The sequence below is a fragment of the Eublepharis macularius genome, chromosome 5 (assembly GCF_028583425.1).
Source record: "Eublepharis macularius isolate TG4126 chromosome 5, MPM_Emac_v1.0, whole genome shotgun sequence".
Lineage (NCBI taxonomy): Eukaryota > Metazoa > Chordata > Lepidosauria > Squamata > Eublepharidae > Eublepharis > Eublepharis macularius.
The window spans coordinates 34079935-34105711 of record NC_072794.1 but is presented as its reverse complement, the minus strand read 5'-3'; the positions used below and the strand labels follow the sequence as shown (position 1 = coordinate 34105711).

The 25777-nt window shown below is 43.5% G+C and overlaps 1 pseudogene; it reads left to right on the top strand.

Moving 5' to 3' along the window:
- The first annotated feature begins 3185 nt into the window (after positions 1 to 3185).
- Positions 3186 to 3740, top strand: LOC129330310 (protein ABHD11-like; annotated as a pseudogene).
- Positions 3741 to 25777: the final 22037 nt, after the last annotated feature.

Below are 25777 nucleotides of genomic sequence, written 5' to 3'. Positions count from 1 at the left end.
TATTAATGTGCGCTTGTGAGAAATTGTGCATGAATTTCTTACCCCCAAACTGAGAAGCCTGGTGCACGAAAGGGTGCCCTGGGCCCTGCCTTCCCTGTTTCCTGCCCTGATGGCCTGGTGCAGCCCCAGCCTGGTACACCAGGTGCAGCACCTGCCCCGGCCCCTGGCCCCAGCCCTGCCTTATTATCTGGAGGGCCTGATGTGGCCCTGGCACAAAGGAAGGGGAAGCCAAAGGAGGAGCGGCAGTGGTAGGCAGGCAGTCAAGCAGCCTTTCCTCCTGGCACCGGGAGCTGGAGGAGGCAGCGGTGTATTGGGCAGGTGGCTGAGCGGCCTCTCCTCTGCACCCACCGAGTGGCCTCTCTATCCCGGTGCCAGGGGCTGGAGGGGACGGTGGCAGTGGGCGGGCAATGGAATGGCCTCTTCTCTGTGCCTTTCAAGCAGCGTCTCTGTCCCAGCGCTGGAAGATGGAGGTGGTCGTGGTGCAGTGGGCGAGTAGCCAAGTGGCCGCTTCTCTGCACTCAGTGAGTGGCCTCTCCATCCCAGTGCTGGGAGCTGGAGGAGGCAGCAGCAGTGGTTGGGCAGCCAAGCAGCTTCCCAGTGCTGGGAGCTGGAGGAGACAGCAGTGTGGTGGGCAGGCACCCAAGCAGCCTCTCATCTGCGCCCACCAAGCAGCCTCTATTTCCTGGCACCAGGAACTGGAGGAGGCAGCAGCGGTGGGCAGACAGCTGAGAAGCCTGTCCACTGTACCCACCAAGTGGCCTCTCCACAAAGCAGCCTCTCCACCACACTATCGGGAGCCAAGGCAGCGGAGGTTTGCAGTCCATTTCCACAGTCTTTTTCTGTTTTTTTTCTGGATGACAGTCGATGTTCTGCAGTAAGAATAAAGTATGAAGATCAACACTTTGCATTATCGGCTGTTGTACTTGCAGCACTAAAGGTGCACAAACTCAGCCTTTCACTAGGCCCACGTGTATGTCTCACTCCCCATTCCATTCTTGAGACGTAGGCAAATGCTAACTTTGGTTACCTGTAATGTACATATGCAGGCCTATGTGTTAACCGGAGTTAGTTCCCTTCCCAGTATCTTGGATTCCAAAACAGGGAAGCTTGGAAGCTTGGTTATGAGGTGGGGAGCTTACTCCCCTTAATCCATACGTTGCTTTCCCCACCCAAATGAATGTCTTTTGGTGCTAAACTGTGTCTTCACATTACTTTGATGCTCCGTGGAATCAAAGCTGTTAGCTTTTGCTGTGGAGTGATAGATCTTGTGGCAGCTGGACATTGTTTCCTCTGGTCTATCCTGAGCATAACACAGAGATATCAGGAGCTGAACTGACTGTGGAAGAAATGCAGACCTATACCCTGAGTGCCCAGCTTGCATTGGACAGGGGTGGAGATGGATGTGAGGCTTGGACCCCTGTGTCAGGTGGCAGTGGGGCTGAAATGTGGGCCTAGGGTGGCTCAGCAAAAGGAGTAAGAGATTCCAGCCAAAACACTGCAGTCTCATCCATGCTCCATTACCCTGTCCTGTTGATAAGGTAAGCCTTAAGCCATTTCTTTCTATATATTAACAAAGCAGCTGTTTTCTCCTGGAGGCCTGATCTCTGTAGTCTGGAGATCATTTGTAATTCCAGGACAACTCCAGGCCACACCTTGAGGGTGGTAACCCAAGGGTTTCACCTAGGGATACCAAAGTGCCTGTCCATTTCTGGCAGCACCTGAATATTCTGGATTTGGGTCACTGTTCTTGTCTCATCCTGTTTGATATTTAGAAACCATGTTGTTTCTAAGTGAGAAACAATACAAATGAGTTTGTAGTTTATGTTTTTATGTTTGTAGACTGAAATACATTTAAAGAAAAAAAAGGAGGCACGCTCCCAACTTTAATGCAAGTTATTGTTTTGGCTCATGAAGTAGATTTTTGGCTCACACAACACTGCACAGCTTAGAGGGAACATTGCCTACCATGGTCTCAATGCAATTTGTATTTTGAAGACACAGATGCATGATCTTTCTTAGGTCGGTTTCAGTGAGGATTGGGGGATTAGTTTTAAATAATATTTAAAACACCCCCTAGCTGGTTAAGTAGCTCCCACTGAAATGTCTAAATTGTGAACCACTATCCCTTCTAAAATATTTTTTTTCTGAAAACTGAAGTAGTTTCTTACTTTAGAGAACAGTAATGATACACAGGCACACTCCATAGCCCCATCCCTTGAGAATAGTTATGCACCTGACAGGTAGCAGGTGGTTTGCAAGTCATTCTAATTTCCTGTTCTGGTACTGACAACATATGTAATTCAACTCAGAAATTACACATTGAGAATTCTCCTTCTGTGTCCCATTAAGGTTAAAACAGCCTTTTGCAATATGCTACACAAGTTGTGCTTTGCCAAATATGCCTCAGCTCTTTTCTCATCTTATCCTGTCCGATATAAACTGAGGTATAGTTCTCATTAAGGTGGACATTGGGTCTTGGCTGCACTACCTCAAACAGCAGGTGAGACTTGTAACATCCTGAACCTCCATTCCCCTCCTGCCTTTGCCTGAGAATATCAGAAAGGCAGTTTGGATTGGTTTGAGTGTGTGAAAGGGCTTGCCTCACTTGCCTCTCCCTCTCTTGCCTTTTGGGACTACAACCCCCACCACTACCACCTTCATTTTAAGACAACTTTGACACGAGGACATGAAACAGGAGAGAAATTAGTTGCTCTCAAGCACCACCATCACACTGGTGGCTCCGCTAAGCACCCAGTACTTAAGGCTTGGTCATGCAAATGGTTCTTTGCAGAGAACAATCAAAGGGCCTTCTCACACCTTGGCAAGAATCTAACACCTAGGAGGCGACATCAAATGTCAGAAAGCATCTCTTTCTGGGACAGACAGGAAGAGACGTAATGATCCAGAAGAGGGTGGGCTGACAGAGGAGATAAATTCCCTGGACACAGGGTGGAAGTAGAGGTCTTTTTTTGGAAGGTCGATTTGGACAAATATCTGGAGAAAGGACCTTCCTCATCAAAGCTCCATCATGATGGCCACCATCGTCTTGTGGCACTAACAAAGGGCTGACAGCCTGGACAAAGACTCCAAGGTAATGGGGAACTTTTAGAACACTGTAACTTCTAAGGTCAAAGAGCTTGCCTTAGAACAAGCCCAGCTAGGGAATTGATAACCTCTCCCACTAGATGCATGTCATCATATGTGTCATGATTGGGCTCAGTATGGAGGACAAGACAGCCATTGTACTCATGCTTCAATGGCCAGAGCAGGCAGAGTGCCTGGTGTGTGTCAACATCAGCTCTGGTGAGACAAAAGCTATCACCACCTTCTAGGCCTTCATGGCTGCCATGCAGGCTGCAAATATCCCTCACTTTACTTCTCACTGACTGGCCAAACAGTAGCTGCTCTCAGCTCCTCCAGAAGCCAGCCAGCCAGCCAGCCACAGCTTTCTGCTTACCAATCTGTTTTCTTCTGAATAGAAGTGCAGTAGGTGAATCTGGAGCTCCTCTCCCACCATCTAAATGAACTTGTGAGTTTCTCTGATTTCCAGACACCCCAATTGAGTCCCAGTCTCTTCCTGGGAGGCTCAAAATGAGTACCCAGAGATTGAGCAGCTTTTTCCTGAAGGAGAGATATGGCATATACCCAGTGCTGAGCACTGGGCTCCTGCTAATGAACCTCAACAGTTCCTTGAGGCTGTGTATAACTTCTGGGAGCTGCCTCCACCATACAGTCCCTGAAAAGATCTTCACAAATTGGTCACCCAGAGCAGAAAAAATGGCAATCTCCTTTCTACTGGCTGGCAGTTTCCCCCTAACTTCCATCTATGGCTTCTCAAGCTCAGATGGGACTTACTTCATAACTGATTCCTCTATGAGCAGGCCTCAAAGGGTGCATCATGTTGAAAATGCTGTAGGTATAACCCTGTGGTAACTGGAATGCCACTTTCACCTTCTTCTTCTGTACAACACTTAAAATTAAGTGATGGTTTTTTTAAAAAACTAAGTTGAACCTGAATCCTGACAAAACAGAGGTGATGCTGGATGGGAAGGCTGAGATCTTAGAGGTCACCCCACATATGATGGGGTTCTGATGACCTTTGCTGAATCAATTCACAGTCTGGGGATTATACGGGACCCAACATCATTGCTGAAGAAATAAGTTGATTCTGCTGCAGGGGAAATAAACCCCCTTTGTTCATGTTTACTAAGCCCAGAGAATGGCTCCATACCTTAACTTAGCCTATGTGGCCACATGCATTCATGCCACAGTAACCTTGAAGCTTGACTATGCAATAAGCTCTGCTTGGGCCTGCCCTTGAAAACCATTCAGAAACTCCAGCTGGCATTATTGAAAGCTAGGTGGAATAAGCAGATCGCCCCTATTCTACAATTGCTCCATTGTTAATTGATTAGTTTCCGAGTTCAATTCAAGGCCTAGGAGCACTTACCTAAAGGACTGCCTCTCTTGGTATGTTTCACTGAAACAGCTTCACCCATCTGAGTAAAGCCTCCTAAAGGTGCCACTATTCTAAGGGGTAAAAAACAAGAGTGTTCCATACCTGAGCCTTCTCTATTGTGGCTGCCACCTGGTGGAATAATCTACCTAGTGAGGGTCATGTAGGTGGCAAAGGAGTAGGGATGTTGCTGACCCATGCTTCAGTAACCTCAAGGCTACATTTATCATAACACATTCTGCATGGGGCTGCCCTTGAAGACGATCTGGAAATGGCAGCTGGCACAAAATGTGGCAGCTCATCTGTTATCTGGGACTAGTAGATGGGATCACATCACTCCCATCCTGAGGTTGCTTCACTGGATGCCAATTACTTTCCAGGTCCGAGTCAAGGTATTAGTGCTGAATGTTTACATCCCTTCGAGTATGTTGGCCCCAGATCATGTAGGGCCACTTCTCCTTGCATGTTCCTGTGCAACAGCTCTGATCCTCCAGCAAGGTTTATTATCACCCCCCACCCCCACCCCACATTGCCATTGTCTAAGGCATGTTCTGCTATAGTCCAGGCTCAGCAGGGTCATATTAACCCATGGCTGGGAACCTAAGCTTTCAGGTATTTCAGGCCTCCTCCGGCACTTCAATCTTTCACCCCACTACAGCTGACAGCCTGACCCTGGTATGGTAGGTACATAGCCCTATATCCATTTTGAGGATCTCTTGAACAATTCTATTCACCATTTTTATATATTTTTATTGTGCAAGTAGAACTCTTCAGGAAAGCACATTGTTCAATAATGTAATATTTTGAAGTGAATAAAATTTTTATTATTTATTAAAAATATACAATGTATGGATCATCATTTTAATATAAGAGACAATTTGTTTCACTTCGATAAAGAAGCAGTTGATTATCTTATTAATAGAGGTTATATAAGAGAATCAATTAAATGTAATTTATATGGGGCTTTGCCTCAGCAAAAAAAAATGATGGACTCCTAGTCCCTGCGGGACCCCATAAGGCAGCCTAGTCAGCCTTATGGATAATACGGCCCTGAGGCTCAGGCTTTTCAGCAGCTGCCCCACACCACAGGTTAGGACCAGACCATTCAATTACATGTAAGTACTTTGGAACAGACTGCCACTTGCACCCCTGTCTGAGTGACTGGCCTATGCCCATCAACCAAGAGGTATGCCCAGCCCTGTAATTCATGCTAAACACTGAGGATGAGAACCTCTGAAGATTCCTTTTTACTCTTACACTCGAATATTTTTGCTGTAATACTGATATTCAAATTTTAATTAGTGATACTGCTGTTCAAATACAGTGGATCCCTAATATGAATTCCCCCTCCTCTCCAGCTTGTAATATTTGGTTTTAATATGTGACCTCCCCCGCCTACCCCCACTGCTATTCTCTGCAATTATTACTCAGTACACGTGCTACAGCTTAGGCATATATCACGCTAGGCAGCAGACTCTATACTGTTAAGAAATTGACTACTTTAACCTCCTTCCTTGTGTGCGTGTGTGTATGTGCCATCAAGTTGCAATCCACTTATGGTGACCTCAGCAAGGGACTTACAAAGCAAGCGAGAAGAAGCAGAGGTGGTCTGCCAGTGGCTTCCTCTTCCTTTGTGGTCGCCCATCCAAATACTGACCTTGCTTAGCTTCTGAGATCTGACATCATCATCATCATCATCATCATCATCATCATCATCATCATCATCATCATCATGATACTTTCCCTCACAACCTCCTTCCTCAGGGTCTGTGAAACTGTGCTGAAAGGGGAAAAAATCAAATATTCTTTGATCAGTAACCAAAGCAACCATCAAAAAGGCAAGGGGAGTCATATCCACCACAGTAGGTGGGTTGGGGAGCACTCTGTCTGCTTGGAGAACAAATCCTCCTGAACAACCATCAGCCAACCAATTCAAAAAACTGGCAAAGAATCCTGATTTAAGAATCCTGTATATCATTCAAAGGCAAAAAAGTAAATCTTGATGCAGAATATTTTTTTTAAAAAAAAATGTAAATCAGGGGTGTGCATTAGGGGGGAAATGAGCCAAAATTACATACAGAACTCGCTGATTCGGGTTGCTAAAGCAGCTTCTGGGAAACGAGGTGGTAACAACTCACCCCACTGAAAAAGTACTGAATTTCATTTTAGTGCATACTGCGCAAAGGCCATACAGGCAAGCCAGGCAGTCAGGGGAGGGGGAGGCATTCTACAGCATCTTGTTTTCCTTAACACCAAGTTTGTCTGCACTCACCATGCAAGCAATTGAATCCAAAGGGGAAAGACTGAGCCCTTAGTGTTAATTCCATTGGCTAGTGTGCACAGCATTCATGAGTACATTTTTTCTTCAGCACTTCCTGGGCAATGGCATTGGCACACTGAGTGGCTAGTAGGGATCAAAGTTTGCTTTGCACTGGAGAGGAGAGCAGCAGATGGCATGATGCCATCATTTCCAGCATCGACATCACCATCCTTTTCAGTGCACTTTTATGCACAATGCAAGGAAAGGCCACCCCGGCAACATGCGTGCACACATGGGTTTGAGAAGGGAGGGGGGTCTCTTTTATCCTCTGAGCCCCCGGCTGCCACAAAGGCTCATGTGATGCAAATTAGAGTGATAATTAGAAAGAAAAAGCAATTATTACAGAGAACCATACTGAGGAGGTCCCAGACATGTGAAGCTGGTTAATGCCCATTCAGTGGCCTTCTGGGGCTGCTCTCCTTCGCTTAGGTGCCATGGTGCCTAAGAAGTCCTCCAAAGGTGGTAGGTTGAGGAGTACCAGGAGAAATTTTATCTTGCACACAAGGCTTCTGGCAAGCTTTCTGGGCTTCTCTGATTAAAACTGTTAACCCAGCATGAAATGATGGGGAGGTAGAAGGCATGTTCATTGCACACTTGCACACATGTGTACAGACCCCAGTCTTTCCAGATCAGTATTCCATGTGGAAGGATCAATATGGTCATATTCTTAAGTTTGGGGCACAGCAAGGAGACTTGTCGAGTCCTTGCTATCTGCTTTAATTAACTCTGGGTTAACAGTTTTAGTCGGAAAGGGAGACTGGCAGCAACCTGTCTAGTCTCCCACTTCTACTAGTGAAAGATAGGCGGGGAGCCCCACAAACACACTTTCCTTCCCGTGAAAGAAAAACCAACCTCTATCCCCTTCTTTTCTGTGCACTTTTACACACAGTGCAGGACAGGCCAGAGGCCAGTGGAGTCCGGGCTGCTGAAAAGCAGATTAGGGTGAGGAGGATCCACCCCTCATTGTCGAAACAAAACTATAAGACACATGGAGACATGGCATAACAGAAGGACTCAAAGGTAATCATTTATTGGCTTTGTTACTATCATAAAGAAGCTTTTTAATTATTATTTCACTGCACCGTGCTGGTTGGCAATGGAGCGCTTTCCTGTTTGTGCTCCATGCTGGCATGCCATGCCATAGCCGCTTTGCCAATACGCTTCCAGCCATTGTGTGCACCTGCCAACACTAACCGTCTTCAGAGTCCAATGTTGTGAGAGTTTTCATGTGCTTGAGGAGAAACTCATTGGACTGAAAGGTTTTTAGATGATGTGGTTTTGGGTTAAGCGCAAATAGAGCCTCGTTCCCCAATTCCCCCACCCCTGAAAAGAACAACGCGTGCATGCATGCACAGCTCAACACTAACATTGACACATGCCCTCCCCAAGCATAAACACAGAACCCTTTTCTCAAACTTGGTGGCTTGATAACATAGAGACTGTGTTCTGTGCAATTTTGGTGCCATTGGATACAAAAACAGCTGCCTTAGAATTTTGTTTTCCCTACTCCCTTGAAAAGAAGAGCTTGAGTTTGCACATGTGCAGCCAATGTGCACGCAATGGGCCAAAACTCATGAAAATGGGGGGAAATGGATCAGTTCCTATTCAGCACCACCATGGAACAGGAACTGAAACTTTCTTGGTACACATCCCTAATCATTCACTATAGTATTTTTATAATCCCAACTTTTCTGACATTTCAGTGCACTGACTTCCCCCTATCTATGGTTGCTAGTCTCCAAGTGGGGCCTAAAGATCTCCCAGAATTACAAATGAGCTCCAGATGGCACAGATTAGTTTCCCTGGATGAAAAGGCTGCTTTGGAGAATAAACTATGGAATGATACCCTGCTGTGGTCCCTCCCCTCCCCAAATCCTGTCCTCCTCAGGCTTTGCCCACAACTCTCCAGAAATTTCTCAACCCACCGTTCGCAAGCTTTCGTGCGTCCATACTACAATTCCAAACATGTGCCTGCACACAGAAAAATTGCTTGACAATTCAACATTCTCAATAAAAAGTGTGCTGACATCTCTCAAGTGTTCACAAATATCATTCATATATATTCAAAAACAACCCAAGCAGTGGTGAGTTCAACTGTGATTGATGTTAACTGAAAAAGTGACCTATCCTTGCAAGGCAATACAGGATACTATGATCAATGGTACTGAAAACTACTGGCATATCCAGAACAATCAACAGGGTGATATTCCCTCTATTCCTGTCCTGAAGTAAGCCATCCATTTGAGCAACCAATATGATTTCTGTCCCTAAACTGAATCTAAAACCAGCAGGAGAGTTGGGGGCAGGGACATGAGGGGATGCAACTACACCAACATTGCTGCATCACTTCTGAGTACAACCCAGAAATGACAACGGATAGTTCTAGGAATTGCTGGAGATTCTGTACTAAAATCATAGAGTTCCCAGTGATTCCTAGAGCTTCTCACTGTCATTTCCAGGTTGTATCCATGGCCTAGTCTAAAATCTGACTGAATTGTTACAGATATGGGGATGGGTAATTTACAATTTCTCACAGTTCTTCAACTTGTTTACTAAAATTACTACTAAACCTGTTTCATTCTGAGCAAAACCTTTCTTTCATTTTAATATAAGCGTAAATATAACTATTCTGTGTACTAGCTCCTAATTTAAAACCCAGTTCTGTAAATGTTTACTGAAGCATAATTTAGTTGGACACTGAATTCTATAGGACTTATTCCCAAACAACATACACTGATCTGAATTCTTACAGGGCTGATGATGCTATGTCCAAACCCCTAGTTTCTCCTTGGAGAACAGGGAACTAGGCAAGGCACTGTTAGGGAATAATAAAAGCATACATACTATTCAAACAACTTTTGAAAATGAGCGGGCCCCAGATAAGTTTGCCAACCTCCAAGCTGGTGCTCAAGTTCTCCCAGAATTACAACTGATCTCCAAACTAGAAAGATCAGTTCTTTGGAGAAAATGGATGCTTTGGAGAGTGAACTCTGTGGCATTATGCCCTGCTGAAGTCCCTCCCCACCCCAAACTCCATTCTCCCCAGGCTTTACCTCTAAATGTCCAGAAATCTCCCAACCAGGGTTGGAAATGCTAGGAAGGCACCCTTGTCCAGAGGCCTGTGGCAGCTCTCAGCAGCTTTGGAAAGAAATCATTGAATGCAACTCAAATGTTCTCTGTTTTGTTTTTCAAAAAATCCTAAGGCCCATTTTCAGATGGATGCATTTAATTGATTCTTCCATAATTAAATATGTTAGGCAGTTGTTATGACAGATCCTATAAATTACTTCATCAACAGCAAATGAGCTAAAATAACAGGAGAAAAAAAATTAAATCAAAACAGACACTTCACAAAGATAATATCCTTCTGGATATGTTTTGGGTAGATGAAATACCCTGTCTTAAAGTGACACTTTCTGAATTGGGAGAAAATGTAGAGAAGGAGAATTTAATTTAAAAACCCTCATTTTGTACAATGATAGAACTACCTGTCTCAAAATAACAACACGTCCAAACCAAAATTAATGACTTTAAGAGCGTGCAAGTCTAATTATATACCCCTAGTTGTAAACGTCACGCTAGGCTTTTGTGGTTTTATAGGAGAATTTGCTTTGCATACCAAATTTAACATACCCTTTATAAGCAGAACTATTTATATGGAGGGGAAACTAACATGACCCACCATTTTCTTTGCATGCAGTTATACCAGTGAGAGGGGATTGTCCTCAGGTATAAACAACAATGCAGATTGGAGTTTGTGAAGGAAAAGGATCCGTGGAGGTATATGCCAGCTTTCCATTTTAAATCATGTCGACTGCATGTTACACAGTGAACAGTGAAAAATGAACCCTCCTCTGATTCAATTCAGAATTGGGTGAAGCATAATAAACTATTTTCTAAAAATAAAATAGCCTTGTATACTCCAAGTCCAATAGTCACCTAGAGCACTTTCATGGCAGAGTAGGAATTCAAACCCGAGAGTTCAGGTCCTAGTCTTACAATCTAACCACCGCACCACACCAGGTCTCAATGCAACCAGCAAGGTAAGCAGGTACTTGTGGCAGAGGTAGAGTTCTGGCTCACTCTTTCTCCTTCCCTCCCTCCTTTGTGGGGGTGGAGTCCTTTTTTCCTTTCCAAGTAGGATGGTTGGGTTCACCTTGTTCAAGGTCCTGCAGAACTGAACCCCTTGGTTGAATTTGTTTGAAGCCTAGGAGTTCTTTGTTGGACAGGGAACACTAGCTCGCCTGAAATTTTGATATCATTTGAATATTATTATTAATGTTTATTGCATGTGGCCAAAGGCCATTACAATGAAACACATAAGTAAAACATGAACAGTAAATGATAAAACTATAATGATAAAAAACATAAAAGTACATTAAAACACATTAGCACCACTGTTAAACATAGGTGAAGGAATCTCAGCCATTAAGCACAGCCACTCTACCCCCCCCACACACACACACACACAGGTCCCCATTAGGAAATTATGGTAGACCTGTGGTTCTGCTTCCCTCCCTCCTTTGTTGAGGTGCATTCTTTTTTTCCTGCTGTCTAGTAAGCAAACATCTTCTGAAAATCTGGGGGCAGATAGCGTTGCCAGCTATCTGGTGGCCACTGGACTTCTCCCAGAATTACAACTGATCTCCAAACTGCAGGGTTTAGTTCCCCTGTAGAAAATGGCAACTTCAGAGGGTAGAATATATGGCATCACATCCATCCCTTCCCTCCCCAAACTCCCCTCTTCCCAAGCGCTGAACCCAAATCTCCAGAAATTTCCCAATCCACAATGGGCAATCCTAGGCTCCAGGGAGAAAGAATTGGAGATCTTCCTCTCTGACACCATCTGCTCTGCTGCTGTGACTACTGTTTGTGAATATAGGAAAGAGCAAGAGTCCAGTAGAACCTATAAGAGTAACAAAATTTGTAGTAGAGTATGAGCTTTCGTGAGTCACAGCTCACTTCTTCAGATACAGCTGGAAGGTGAGTCCATCTGCCCTTATATCTTGGAGAGTGGAGTGATTTCAGATGCTGAATGGCAATGGCAGGTAAATGACAATAGCCGGTGAATGACAATAGCAGGCAAGATTGGATTAGATGGGATATGCAGAGGAGTAGGCAGGGGGGAGGGAGGGAAGTCTTCTTAGATCAGATTACAATCAATGAGAGCTGCAGAACTCATCTTTGGATCAGAGATAAACATTATAGGAGTCACAAAAGTTGTATTCCGAACAAGAAAATTATGAACATAAACTGGTATTAGATATGCCAGTCCTCCCGCTATGGATGGAGATCTCCAACCAGCAGCCCTACTTGCCTGCCACCACATGGCAACATCATCTATGCTGCTACACGTAGCATATCTTCCCTTCTAAAATAATTAAAATGATAAGCCAAAATTTGGGGGTACTTTTTGGACTCTTCAACCCAAAATGAAGAATGTGGGTGGCTGAAAACTGCTAAACCTCAGGGATGAAACTCAGAATGGAGCACATTCACTAGCAATGGGGGAGGGGGGATCCATCGTGATATCATGCCCTGTTTTACAGGATTCCCATTTCAAAGAAATGATAGCCAATTTACAACACTGAGCCCTGCACTCTCTATTGCCACTAGACCTTTTACAAGCATCATAAACCAAGTAGTGAAAGATGATTGACCCCCATTGCTGATAAAAGAGACTGACATTGTTTTATCATTTACTCAAGGTTAAAAAAACATCTGCAGTCTACCTGCTTAGAGCATCTCTATGCAAGATTGTATTTTGGCCTTCAGAGATGTATATATATATAAACACATACACAGGCTTTAAGAATATCCAAATGTAAAAACCAATCTGCTACACGTAAGTTTAGGGACAATTTAGGGAACAATCCAAACAGGTTTACTGAGAAGTAAGTTTCCTTTTATTTATTAAGGTTTACTTTTAAGAAAGTCTTTTGTAGGATTGCAATGTTAAACACTCTTACGTATACCCATAGAAAATGCAAAAAGCAGTCTCTGTTCTAAGAACCAGCCCACTCACATTTATCTGCACTTTGCAGTATGAAGTAATAACAGGGGTAAGCAAAGGGCTTCTCTTGTTCTCTTTCCAGATTATATTCCCATTTCGTAATTAACACTTTTTCAAAGGCTCATTTCAAAGGCAAATCTCCATCAAAAGCTACACCATATGGAAACTGTTTGTGATAATGTTCGTTAAATTGTCGTGGTTATAATGAGCCTTTGAAAAAGTGTTACTCATGAAACGGGAATATAATGCTGGCACACGCCCATTAGGCTCCGCCCAGGTTTTTGGGGGGCAAATTCAAAATGCAACCAGTTTTGTGAACTAAGGCTTTACTGGCTTCATGCACATCTTGGCAAGAAGAAAAAATATGTTGGTCTTCTTGTCAATACCTGACAATAAAAGTACTTTCTAAGCAACTGAAAGGTAAAATAATAATATTTTTGTGAATATTTATTCAGGACTGTATACTTACCTACTTTTTACCAATGGTGTATGATTGATTCTAATTCTGTAACTTCTTCTATTTATTGCTTGTAATATTTATGAAATTAAGAATATTTATTGAATTGAATCATAACTGTGACAATTTGCACTATTGAGCACCTTTTGCACTTTATATAAATTATAGATTGTTGTTTCCCTCCAATAGGCAGTACCTTTTTGCCTTTTGTTTTTGGTTTACTTCAGAGGAGTCTCTGTTTTTGGGCTTACAGTAAATATGAAAGCAGAGCTGACATCTTGCTTTATTGCAGTCCCTGGTCCCAGAGTCTTTGTCAGCATTGGAAAGTACATTATTAGGAGTGATAAGTTGTTTAAAGTTAGGGGGCTGTCTGTGGACAAGAAAAGGTTTGCCTCCCAACGCTTGTGAGAGTATTATTGTCCAGCATAGGTTGCAAGTCACTGATGATGTGTTGAATTGGTTTGAGCTGAGAGCTGTATGGGACCGTCAGTGGTGTTCTATTGTTGTTTTGTTCAGCTTATCATGGAGTAGGGTATCCTTTGGTATCATTCTGGTTTTCTTGATCTGTTTCCTTACTACATCACATAGGTACTGTAGTTCCAAAAATGTCTGTTGTAGATCCTGCAGGTGAAGATCTCTGTCAGAGGGATTGGAACAGATGTGGCCTTAACATGGAGCTTGGCTGTAGATGATGGATTGTTTGGTGTTTAGGATGGTGACTGGAGACATGTAGATATGTTTGCCAATGGTAGGTTTCTGGTATAAGGTGGCTCTTAAGCATCTGCCATGTATTTGTACAGTGGTGTCTAGAAAATATACTTCTTGTGTGGATTGATTCATGGTCAGGTTGATGGTGAGGTGGAAGTTGCTGAAAGCTTGGTGAAATTCCTCCAGTGTTTCTTTCCCATGTGTCCAAATGATAAAAATGTCATCCATAAATCTCAAGTACAGATGAGGTGTTAGCAGGTGGGAGCTGAAAAAGCACTACTCCAAGTCATCTATGAAAATATTGGCATCTGTGGTGCCATGCGGGTGCCCATGGCTGTGCCATTGATTTTAAGGAATAAATCTTCACCAAATCTGAAGTAGTTGTGAGTGAAGACAAACTACCAGAGCTTAGTAGCGAGGTCAGCTATGGTGTTGTCATTGATGGTGTTCCTAACAGCTTGCAGTCAATCTTTGAGGGGGGTGTTGGTGTATAGAGACTCAGCATCCATGATAGCCTAAATACTGTTACATTAAGTTCATCAATAGGTGGTACTTTTCTCAGGAATTTTGTGGTGTCTCGCATGCAACTGGAGACATTGATGGCATAGGGTCTGAGAATGGAGTCCATGTATCTAGATAACGGTGGTGCCTATAACCCAAGACAATAGGAGGTCCTGGATTGCCAGGCATATGTATTTTGGACAGAAGATAGAAAGTACCTGGTCGAGGTTCCTGATGTTTCCATATAGTTTTGTTCCTGTACGTGTGTGCGTAATTTCTTTAGAATCCTGTTTAGCTTTCTTTAGTATTCCTCCTGAGCTGAGTCTGAGGTTAGTCATTTATAGAAAGTAGTATTGGAGAGTTGTCTTTCAGCCTCTTGGTTGTAGTCAGATTTTTCCGTGACTACTGCTCCTTCTTTGTCAGCATTGTCAGCCCCTGACTGCCACCTCCAGGTTAGCCCTTTGGAGGAACTGGCAACTCCGACTTATCTGAAGAGTCTTAATAGGAGGAAGGCCCTTCTGGATGGAAATGAGCCATTGACTGTGCTATGTGGCGTGATACAAGGCATTATATTTGCTGCCAGACATAAATCTCTTTGCACATAGACAAGGCTAGGATCCCTGGATCCAAAATATTAGACTCTACACATTGAATGAGTTTACCCAATAACCCGCCCTATCAACACGCCTGTTCCATACAATCAGAGAGGAAAGTAGATTGCTGCAGTGCTTCTCTGCACAGATTTTTTGCCCTATTGAAAGGAACAGCAAAAATATTCTGAAACACTCCTAAGATTAACCAGGATTGATGCATTACTTTACAAAAAGTCCCTGGACAAGCCTGTCATAAATCTGAGATGTCTAGTAGTAAACTTTGGATAGGAAAATAAAAGCTACTTTATTTAATGTCTTAAATTTGCATTTAAAAGATGGTGTTTGTCACCAAATTTCCTAGCAATTCATGCTGCTAAATGAAGTTTTATTCTGCATGGGAATATATGATAAATTGGGTTTTTGATTCACCTCCTCCCACCTTATCTCTAACACCTTTCCTTTCCTTCCGACAATTTTATTTCTTTCCATTCACTTTTACCTTCCACTGACCATCATAAAATTCCTTTTATAGTGATTACTTCAAACATAAGCAACACCTCTTTATTGGAAATCGCCCCCAGGAACCTCCTTCCTATCTAAAGGTATCTAAACTTGTTCAAAGCAAGAGTACCAACTATCTGAATGGGATTCAGCTGCTGTGGAATTTAATGTAAATTAGGTATGTTATATAGAAAGTATGCGCTTTTCATAAGTTTGCTTTATAAAGTCAACATAAGAAGGCCTGAAATCGCAATGGATTATAGAATCAGATTGTGAGATTCCCTGAAAAGTTACAAGCAGGCATTTTTCTTACTGTTACAGCAAAAGGTTTTGTCCGTAAGAAAGATTCACTTAGCTGGAGAAAAGCAGTTTTGGTTGTTTCTTATAAATGGCTGGTCTTATCTTAATACATAAAAGGTGAGCCATATTGGCAACAACTCACTTTTTATCCTGGCTCAGGCACACTGACAGGCCTACAAGTGCACCTGCACCACAGTAAAAGCCAAGTTGTCAGTGCAGCAGGCCTCTGAGGGGCCATGGAACTGGTGGGGAGATGTAGCGCAGGGGAGCCCCACCTCCCATGTGCAGCCTTCCTGCCACCTCCACAGTGGCTGCAGGCCTTTAGGAGGTTTGTACCAGGCCTCTGGGCCACTCACAGCAGGCCTCTGAGGGACCGCAGAGTTGGTGGGGAGGTGCAGCACAAGGGAGCCCCACCCCCACATGGCCTTCCTGCCATCTTCACAGTGGTTGTGGGGCCTTGGGAGGTCCATGTTGGGCCTCTGTGCTGCCAGCAGCAGGCCTCTGAGAGGCCATGGAGCCAGCAGAGAGGCACAGCATGGAACAGCCCCCCCCCCATGCGACCTTCCTGTCGCCTGTGCGGGAAGGCCGCAGGTGCTTCCCTGCGGATAGGCTGCCGATGTGGCTCTCCCAAGGCCCCACTGCTAGAGCCAGTTGCATTTATTTTCACAACGGGCTCTGTTGCTAGTGCCAAAATAAATCCGAAAAACAAAGAACAATTACAGTGCAATCCTAAGTAGAGTTACACCAATCTAAGCCCATTGATTTCAATGGGCTTAGACTGGAATAACTCTGCTTAGGATTGCATTGTTAGAATAGTTATTCGGGTTGATTTAAGTATCACATGCATACTCAGAAAACACCATGCCTGAGATGGGTAGATTCAGGTTATTCAGTAGAGGTGTGTTCTTTTACATGTAAGCACATCCTGTATGACCTATCATCACACGACTATGTGTGAATTTCTCAGATCTGGATTTCAGTGAACGTGCTTCACTCTGGGTAAGAAGCTTAGAAATTTTAATTCATTCTTAATTCCAATTTAGGTACAGTAGGAATACTATGTATGCTTGTTTAATTTTAACTAGGTGTGTGCGGAATGAGATAAGCCAGAAATACACGTGGAAATCACTGTTTCCTTTCATTAAAGTGGCTTTTGGAATGGTGAACCAAATTGGGGAACCAAATTATAATGACACCTTCCCACCAAAAAGTTTGTGTGTTTAGTTTCAGTTATTACCATGCAGTGGCAGCAGTAAGCAAGGAGTCACTGGGCTGGCAGCAGTATCTTGTTTCCTTATTGGCATTGTCTACCAATCGGATCCCCAGGGGACAGAGCTCTACTTTACATTATACCACCTGACGGGAAGGGGGAATGTGTGCAATGCACATGAGTGAATCCTTTTTTTTGTTGTTGTTGCTATCCAAGTAATGACATTGTCTCCCTGCCAATCAGATTCTTGCAAAGGGACGAGCATTGACCCCCCCCCCCCCGCCCTCCCTGACTATTGGCTTCAGAAATGTGCATTTAACTCTGTTGGAGAGAAGGAGGAATGTGCATATAACTTTTTGTTATATGCACTACCTGGGCAACAGCATTGTCTCCCTGCAAATTGTGTCCTCACAAGCTCCTCTGGAGGATCTTTGGCCAGCCCCTGCTCCCCCTTCTCCAGCCACAGGCTCTGCTGCTTTCACACCCTCACCAGCTGGTCATGTTTTTCCTTCCCTAGCAAACTGTTCTCATCCTGATTCTAGAGGATGCACACAGTTGCCATCATGCTGATGTGCATGCCTGTTGGATGCTCCAAGTGAAATATAGGAACATTTAAATTTTAAATTTTCCCCACAAGATGCAATAACATTGATGGATATTGATTAGGAAGGGGTGTTCAACCTTGTAGGGGGCTGTTTTCCACTCTGTTTCTTTCCGCTATGTTCTGACATTGCCCACTGTATGCTGTTACGGCAGGCATGCTAGCTAGTTCTGAGCAGAACTTGTGTATAACCTGTAAAAGACTGATTTGATTCTGCAGTCTTTTGAAAGATGAGTGGTTTGGGGTGACGTGTATTCACAGACTGGGTCTATTCCCAACCAGCTTCATGTTGAGAGAACAGATCAGAGGTATCACCAGTTTAACACTGAGTTAACCATCACTCCAGAGGGAGAAAGTGCAGTGCAATGATGGAAAAAACAGGAAAATGGAATGACTGATCAGTTCCTCATACTGTGCTATGTTCCAAAATGAGAGAAGCAACAATCATTTTCTGATCCCCAGGTGCTGCAGAACTAACTGTTGTTGAAACCCTCTCAGTGTCCAGGCACAGCACCACCACAACACACACACAAAGAGGAACAAGCTCATAGTTGGACCGCAAAAACTTTGCTTTGCACTGAGGAGTTTGTGCTTTGCACAAACCACAAGGAAACATGGCCGCAACAGGCAACAGTAGGACAAAAAGGTAATTTTTTTTTTGGCAGTAATCATCACTTAGAAAAGAAAAAACATGAACATAAAGCAAGATTTTTCCAATGTCACTGAGGAGCACTCTCCTGCCTGGGCACCACCCCACTACCGCTATCCCGCTAACACTTTGTCAGCCACTTTCTCACCATGTGTGCCCACCAACACTCACCTTCTTTGGGGTCTGTTGTTGTGTCCTTGTTTAGTGTACTTAAGAAAAAAAATTGGTGGCTCAATGGTTTAGATTGAGGGGAACTAATGGTTGATGCAGTTTTTGGTTAAACACAAAAATAGCTGCCCCTGGAGGTTTGTTTCCCCAACCCACTGGTTGAAAAGAACAGTGGGCCCATACTTGCCCACACTTGCCTTGCCTCAATGCCTTGCTGAGCATTGTTTGGGGTCCACAAACACCGGATCCTGTTATTGTATGTGCCCAAACTCACTGAGTCAATGGTTTATCAGGAGGACTCTGTTCTGTGCAATTTTGGTGCTATTTGGTGCCCCATGGCGAAGAGTGGTAAGCAGCAGTACTGCAGCCCAAGCTCTGCTCATGAGTTCGATTCTGGTGGAAGCTGGGTTCAACTAGCTGGCTTAAGGTTAACTCAGCCTTCCCTCCGTCTGAGGTCGGTAAAATGAGTACCCAGTTTTCTGGGGGTAAAGTGTAGATGAGTGGGGAAGGCAATGGCAAGCCACCCCATAACAAAAAAGTCTGCCAAGAAAACGTCATGATGTGACATCCCTCCAAGGGTCTGTAATGACTCAGTGCTTGCACAGGGGACTACCTGTACCTCAAGTTCAAAAACAGCTGCCCCAAAGAGCCTCGAAGCTCTTGCAGAGGATGGAGCAGAAATGGGTGATAATGGAGGAGGGGGAAGGAAATGGTTTTGAGTTGAAATAGCAATGCCCTACCCAGAAAAAATCAATAACAGTAAATTGTTTGGAAACCCCAGGTTTAAAACTGAAATGAAAATTTTCTCAGTGCACATCCCTAATTTTAATTGCTTTAATCTATGCCTGTGCAATCTGTGCCTCTTAATAATTTTTTATTTAATCATTTCATAAATGCTTATTTTTTAATTAAGAACAATCTAACTAAAACACTGAGTGCTTATTGGATGGAGAATGCAAGGTTTTCACTTTGAATCTAGAACGAATAAATAAACTGATATTCCCTTTAAGTCAGAAGTCTGGGTCCTGTAAAAAGTGGATGTTTGAGGGAACATCCATATACTGTGCAGTAATGTGAATATTAGTAGTTGGAATAGGTTTGCCATCCCCTCCCCACTGGGGGGGATTGCTCTGCTCCCGTCTTTTACTCCCCGCTCACTGGGGTAAAGGAGTGGAGAGGCAGGCTAGGATTCACTGAAGCACTCAACGAAATGGCACATGCATGCACTCTGGAGACCCAGATGATGCACTCCAGGTTGAAAACTGGAAGCTACAGGGTCTCAGTGGAGCCAACTCGGTGTGAAGAATGGTGGAGACAGATGATGGGGGGGATATGGCAGAAGAAGATGGAGAGGAAGGGGTGATTTTGAGCAAGCAACAGCTGCCAACTGCTAGCACTGAAGCCCCACATTTTTCATGCTAAGTGATTGCAGTGCCAATTAGAGATGGGCACGAACCGCATTACGGACTTCAAAACCCCACAAAATTGGCGATCGCGCGATCGTGATCCAGCAGTTCATGATTGTCCACGCCCACGAACCAGCCTTCGGAAGAAGCTTGGTTCGGTGTGTTTGACCATGGTTCGGGAAGCACGACACTCAGGTGCCAGCAATCAATTCCCCTGGAAACAGAGCTGGGTGAATGCCTGAACTCTGTCTGCGCTCCTTCTTTCGCCCTGGAAACCCAAATGGAAGCCCAGCTTTCCTTGATCGGCAGGTCTTCCTTCCAACCATGGAGCTGCAAAGCGGTTACAAGTTGGGAGAAGACACCCGGGGGAGGGAGGGGGAGGGGGTGTTCTGTAGCCATGGGCATTCCAATCTCATCCCTGCAAACCCTGATAGGCAGTTCTGATGGCAAATCCCTTGTACACTGGGCCAACGTCAACTGGTGGCTCTAATTGTATCAAGTGGGAGTTTCCTGGGGGCCTTGGATTGGAGAGGGTATAACTCCAAGCTCCCTTTTGCAATCTTGTCCAAACTTGGGTGATGGCTGTAGGAGAGCCTGCGAAACACTCCCCGGGAATATGAGTTCTCTAAGTGCCAGAGGGGCCTTTCTGAGCCCCATGAACCGTGAACCGGTTCGGCAACGGAAAATGTTCATTGCGGTTTGCGACCTCTGGATCGTCGTCGGCACTGAACCTCAAACCACAGAGTCATTAAATTTTTTTTGGTTCATGCCCATGTCTAGTGCCAACTCCTCAAACTGCTTTATATGTTACTGTTTCCTATCAATTCTCCTAAACATGGGCACATTTCATTGCCTCAAAAAAGAGGACTTTTTATTCAATCTGTCTGATATTTGGCAGTGTGGATGCCCTAGTGGAGTTCTGCAACCCGCTGAGCTTTGTCCAGTTCAGATAGAAAACCAGGAAGGTTTTCTTCCAAGAAAAAGGTGGGAGAGTTACTTCCATTGAAATCAATAGAAAATAATAATGGAATAGAATTATGAAATGAAACAACAATAATGAAACAAAACAATGAAACAACCCAATAACAAGCCAGTCCCTTTGAGAATTAATAATAACAATAGAAGAAATGAAACAAACTCCCATGCACAAGTCTACTGCACAGAACTCCAAATGAGGCCTTACCATATACTATAATAACTGCCCAATGACATTTCCCATCAGAGAAACAGATGCTCTATTGCCCACCAGTTCAGCTCATGTCCAGCCCACCATTTTAGTTTGTGAGGCTGTTCAGATGCATCTGAACAAACTTGGATGTGTCCTTTGCACAATTAGAACGCTTTCTTACAGTTGCCACTACCTCCCCACCTCGTATCTGCCACCACAAAAATCCATTTCAGTTTTTATAGATGAGACTTACAGAGCAATCCTAAGTAGAAGTGGGCATGGTTCGGAAAACAGACCAAAATTTTGCATGTTCTGGCCTGGTTCATGGTTAGCGAACACACAGTTCATGGGACTCACATTTTTCACAAATTTTGGTCTGTTTGGGCCGGTCCATTGGTCCGTGGTCTGTGAGTCCAGACATCCTGGCACCTATCAATTCCCTAGGCAATGGCGAGGACGTCCACAGACCTTTTGCAGCCCTTAAAAACTTAATAGGCAGTTCTGCCTGCTGAGCAGAGAGCTGCCACTCTGCTCTATGAGAGCAAGGAGGAAGAATAATTCCCTAGACAACAGAGGGGTGGACATTCTGCAGCCAATTTTAGTCCTCAAAACCTTGATAGGCAGCTCTGCCTGCCAACCAGAGAGCTCCCATTCTGCTCTATGGAGCAAGGAGTAAGAATTAATCCCCCAGGCAATGGAGAGGTGGATGTTCTGCAGCCAAGGTAACACTAATCTTAGCCCTCAAAATGTAGATAGGCAGCTCTGCCTGCCAAGCAGAGAGCTTCCATTCCCTCTCGGACATCCGAAATGCAACCTTGATGAAACTTGGAGGGTGGCTGGAGGAGAGGCTGCTGAAGATTCTCTGTGAGATTGGGCTCTCTGGGTTTGAAGGGGGCAGAGCCAGGTCTGCTGGAAGTGATGGACCAATGAACTGGCCCGTGAATGGGGCAGGTCCATGTAAGTTCATGGTCCGTGGTCCATGAAAATCAATGGAGCACGGGCCGGTGGTCCATGAGGTTTTCCAGATCCATGCCCACCACTAATCCTAAACAAGATTACTCCAGTCTAAACTCACTTAAATCAATGGGGTTAGACCAGAGTAACTCTTCTTAGGATTGCACTGTTACTATTTCAATGTCTTTTGGTGCAATCCCAAGCAGAGTTACCCCAGTCTAAACCCATTGACTTCAATGGACTTAAACTATTAAAAATAAAATAACAGGTTTTATATTTTAGAACTTGCATCGTTGTAACTATCATGTTAGGCTTTAAAGAAATAAAAATTATTAGAGCACACAATGATAAATTATTAATCTTTAAAAAGCTACTGTTTAATTAAAATAGATTGCAGCCTTTATCCTGCCACCTAGACCAGTATAAGGATAAATCCATAAAAATCTTCTCAGATTTAGTTTTATGTTTTCATAAAAGCTAGTGTCCCACCACATCGTGGGGAGAAAGGGAGCCTCCCTCAAGCTGTTTCCCCCTAAATAGTGAGCAGGGAGGGCTCTCTGTTTTTTCTGCTCCACATGGAGTATTCTGTGCTCCTGGGGCAGTAAAAACAGGGAAATACCCTCCCCCCTGTGCTATTTTGACAAAGGAAAATCACTTGAGGGGAAGGCAGGCGCTCTTCTTTCCCCTGAGGCCATTTGGACTATACTTTATTTTTTAACAGCCATTCCCCATAGCTGCTGTGTGTCGGCACGCAGGGAACCTGAGTTAGGTCAGGGAAACCAAGACCCAACTCTAAAAATCTACATGTATATGACCTTTATTTTGAATTGATAGAATTTATTTGCAAGTCCTCTCCATGGGGGAAAAAATTAAAGTTCAGTTTGATCCTTGGTTGGTAACTCTGTTTTGAATCTCAGTTCTCATGGCCATGTTCTACCCACTAGGTACTGTTTTATCCTCTATTGCTTGAATCCCCCCCCCCAAGAGTTTTTGTAGCAGTCACACTCTTGGTTTTTAAATAGGAGTTAAATCAGGCCTTTTAGAGGCTTTTCCATCATTTCACATGTAGCACATAGAAAAATAAATTTATTGTATTATAGTCAAGCTTAACACCATAACAGCACACTTATAAAGCAAATGAATTTCAGCTGTACATTTTCCTTCCCCCCACCCCACGAATTGTGTTCCAGTAGCAATAAATGAAAACATGTGGCAGTGTGATTTTAAAATGTAATAAGAAAATGCCTGTTAAATTTACAGGTCAAATTATATTGTTGATATCATGAAGCAAAGTGAACTGTTTAAGGGGAAAGAAATGTGTGTGGAAAACAGATATTTTGCAAACTACTTCCAAGAGCAAACATACCCTCAGGGATACACAGCCAAGATTATAAATTGAACCTTGGGCAGAATCAGTATTGTTTTTAAAGGGAAAAAATCCATTGTACTGTTGAATATTTTAAAGTACACTTTAGACCATCAAGCCCAATATATTGTGTTTGCACTTAACATATCCATCTTTAGGTAGATTCCAGAGGGTTTTTTTTAAGTTCCCTTATGACTTTTCAAAACTTTTTATGAGTTAGTTTAATAAGAATCCATTATTCTTGCATCAAGGTTGAAAGGTAGATATGTAGAACTGAACTGTGACTGAGACAGTGCTCCCCAGTGTAATATTAAACACCGCAATCATGTTAACAGCCAATAAAAAAAGGAAGATCTCTTTACATCTTGGTTCTATAAAATGTTTATGATATAGTTATTGGTTCATTTCTGCAAAAGGAGAGGCTGAGCTATTGTTATGCTTCCATAAAGTAGGGCTACTGACATTGAACAATCTTTTTCATATGCCTGGGATGGGATTGAGGGAGAATGATGTGGTAGGGGCCAATTTTTTAACAGGCATGTCAATGGATATTACATAGTACTGCGCCAAAATCACTCTTTCATTTTTCAAAATCTTTTCAGCTGTGTTAAAACACACATGTGCAGGCACGCACACACTGCTTTTTCCTCCATTTTTTCAGCTGTGCTTGTCAAAATGTCTGCATGTTCATTTATTCCACTCTCTCATTTGACTTCAGACATTCAAAAGGATGTCATTGCATAATCAAACCCAATTGGCTACATAGTCTAGTAGTGTCATCCCATTCACTGTTGATTTGCCCTTATCCCCTGTATGACTAATCCAGGAAGTGTTGCCCTCACTCTTAACTGACTTCATCTGATCTTGACGATAACACCCCATGCAAACATTAGAGCAACCTTGATGGACCAGAACAGTTCTTCTACTCCAAAATCCTGTTTCGCACAGTGGCCAGCCAGATATCTCTGGAAGACCTTCAAGCAGGACCCCCAAGGCAAAAGAACCAGCCCTTCTTATTGGCCCTCCAGTATCTGGTGTTCAGAGATACTTTGCCTGTAAACATGGAAATTTCAATTAGTCGTCATGGCTATTAGTTGTGCACCATTTGACATTCCTTTTCTCCAAAGCAATCTTTGCTGACCCTGAGAAATTTTATTCCTGGGGCTGGAGATCCCACATGGTCTAATAATCACATGGGCTGGGTGGCTGCAGTGAAAAGGGAGTAAATTCTCCTTCTTTCTTGTCTGTCACCACAACAACTCTACTGCCAGAAGAGGCAAGAAGGACAATGTTTCCCCTCCCCACCACATAGGGCTATTGGAATGCCTGAGTCCCATAACCCCTTGATTTAACTCTCCTGGGGTTAGAAAGTCCTGTTGGCCACTGGGATGTGTACAGGTTTCTTAAGCAATGAAGTGTCCCTAGTATTTCCACAAAAACTCCATCTAAGTTCAGCCACAAGCTTTGGCCTAGAAAAGCTTCAGGAGTCGGACTGGCTGGTACTTTACCAGAGTACACAATAAAAATCACTGTGTCTGGTTCCCATTTCACTATTGACTATGACACAGCTTTAAATGTTTGCAACATGGTACCTCTTGACCATTGAGATATCAGAATAGCATTTGGTATATATTGATTATACAATACTGTGTTGCATGCTTGCCCACTAAGCTGAACCCCACCACCATTTCAGAAAGTAAGAGAAGATATAAATTACATTACAATGCATTACTTTCTTTGAAGACACAGATATTGAAATAAGTGTTGATGCACATTTCTAGGTTATAATCCTCAGGTGGTGATACATAGGTATATATCCAACAATGGGTCCACAAAAAGGGTGCAGAGTTTTCCTGTGTTCACTCCCATAGCCCCCTCCCTGGGGTTGCAGGATCCATGCGGAGGCCTAGTAAAAGGACTGGAGAACCACACTGATGTAAGAGGAAGGAAAGGCAATTGTTGTAATACAAAACCCAGATCTCCTCACCCACTGTGACAATCTCCCCCTTGTTCTTGTCTCTTCCTTTTGCTCTGTCTTTTTGCTTTCCTGAACTGCAGAACGATCATGGCAGAGATCTTATTCTTTACCTGATCGTATACATTTTAAATGTATGCTGTCTAATTGTCCCCTTTCTTATATTTTCCTAACATGCTTATTTTTCCCTCATTTGATTTCTACATAGTGATCCTCACCTTTGAAATGTATTTTTCACCGAAGGAACCCCTTTGTGGGTGGTTCCATATGAGGTGATAGACCCGAGAGCTGTTGATAATGAACAACAATGTTTAACGTATAAAGAAATAACTAAAACTGAAGCATCCAAACTTAGAATAAAGACACAAGAGGAACTATCACCTAACTACGATTGGTTCCAGTATAGACAGATCAGAGACTTATATAATTCG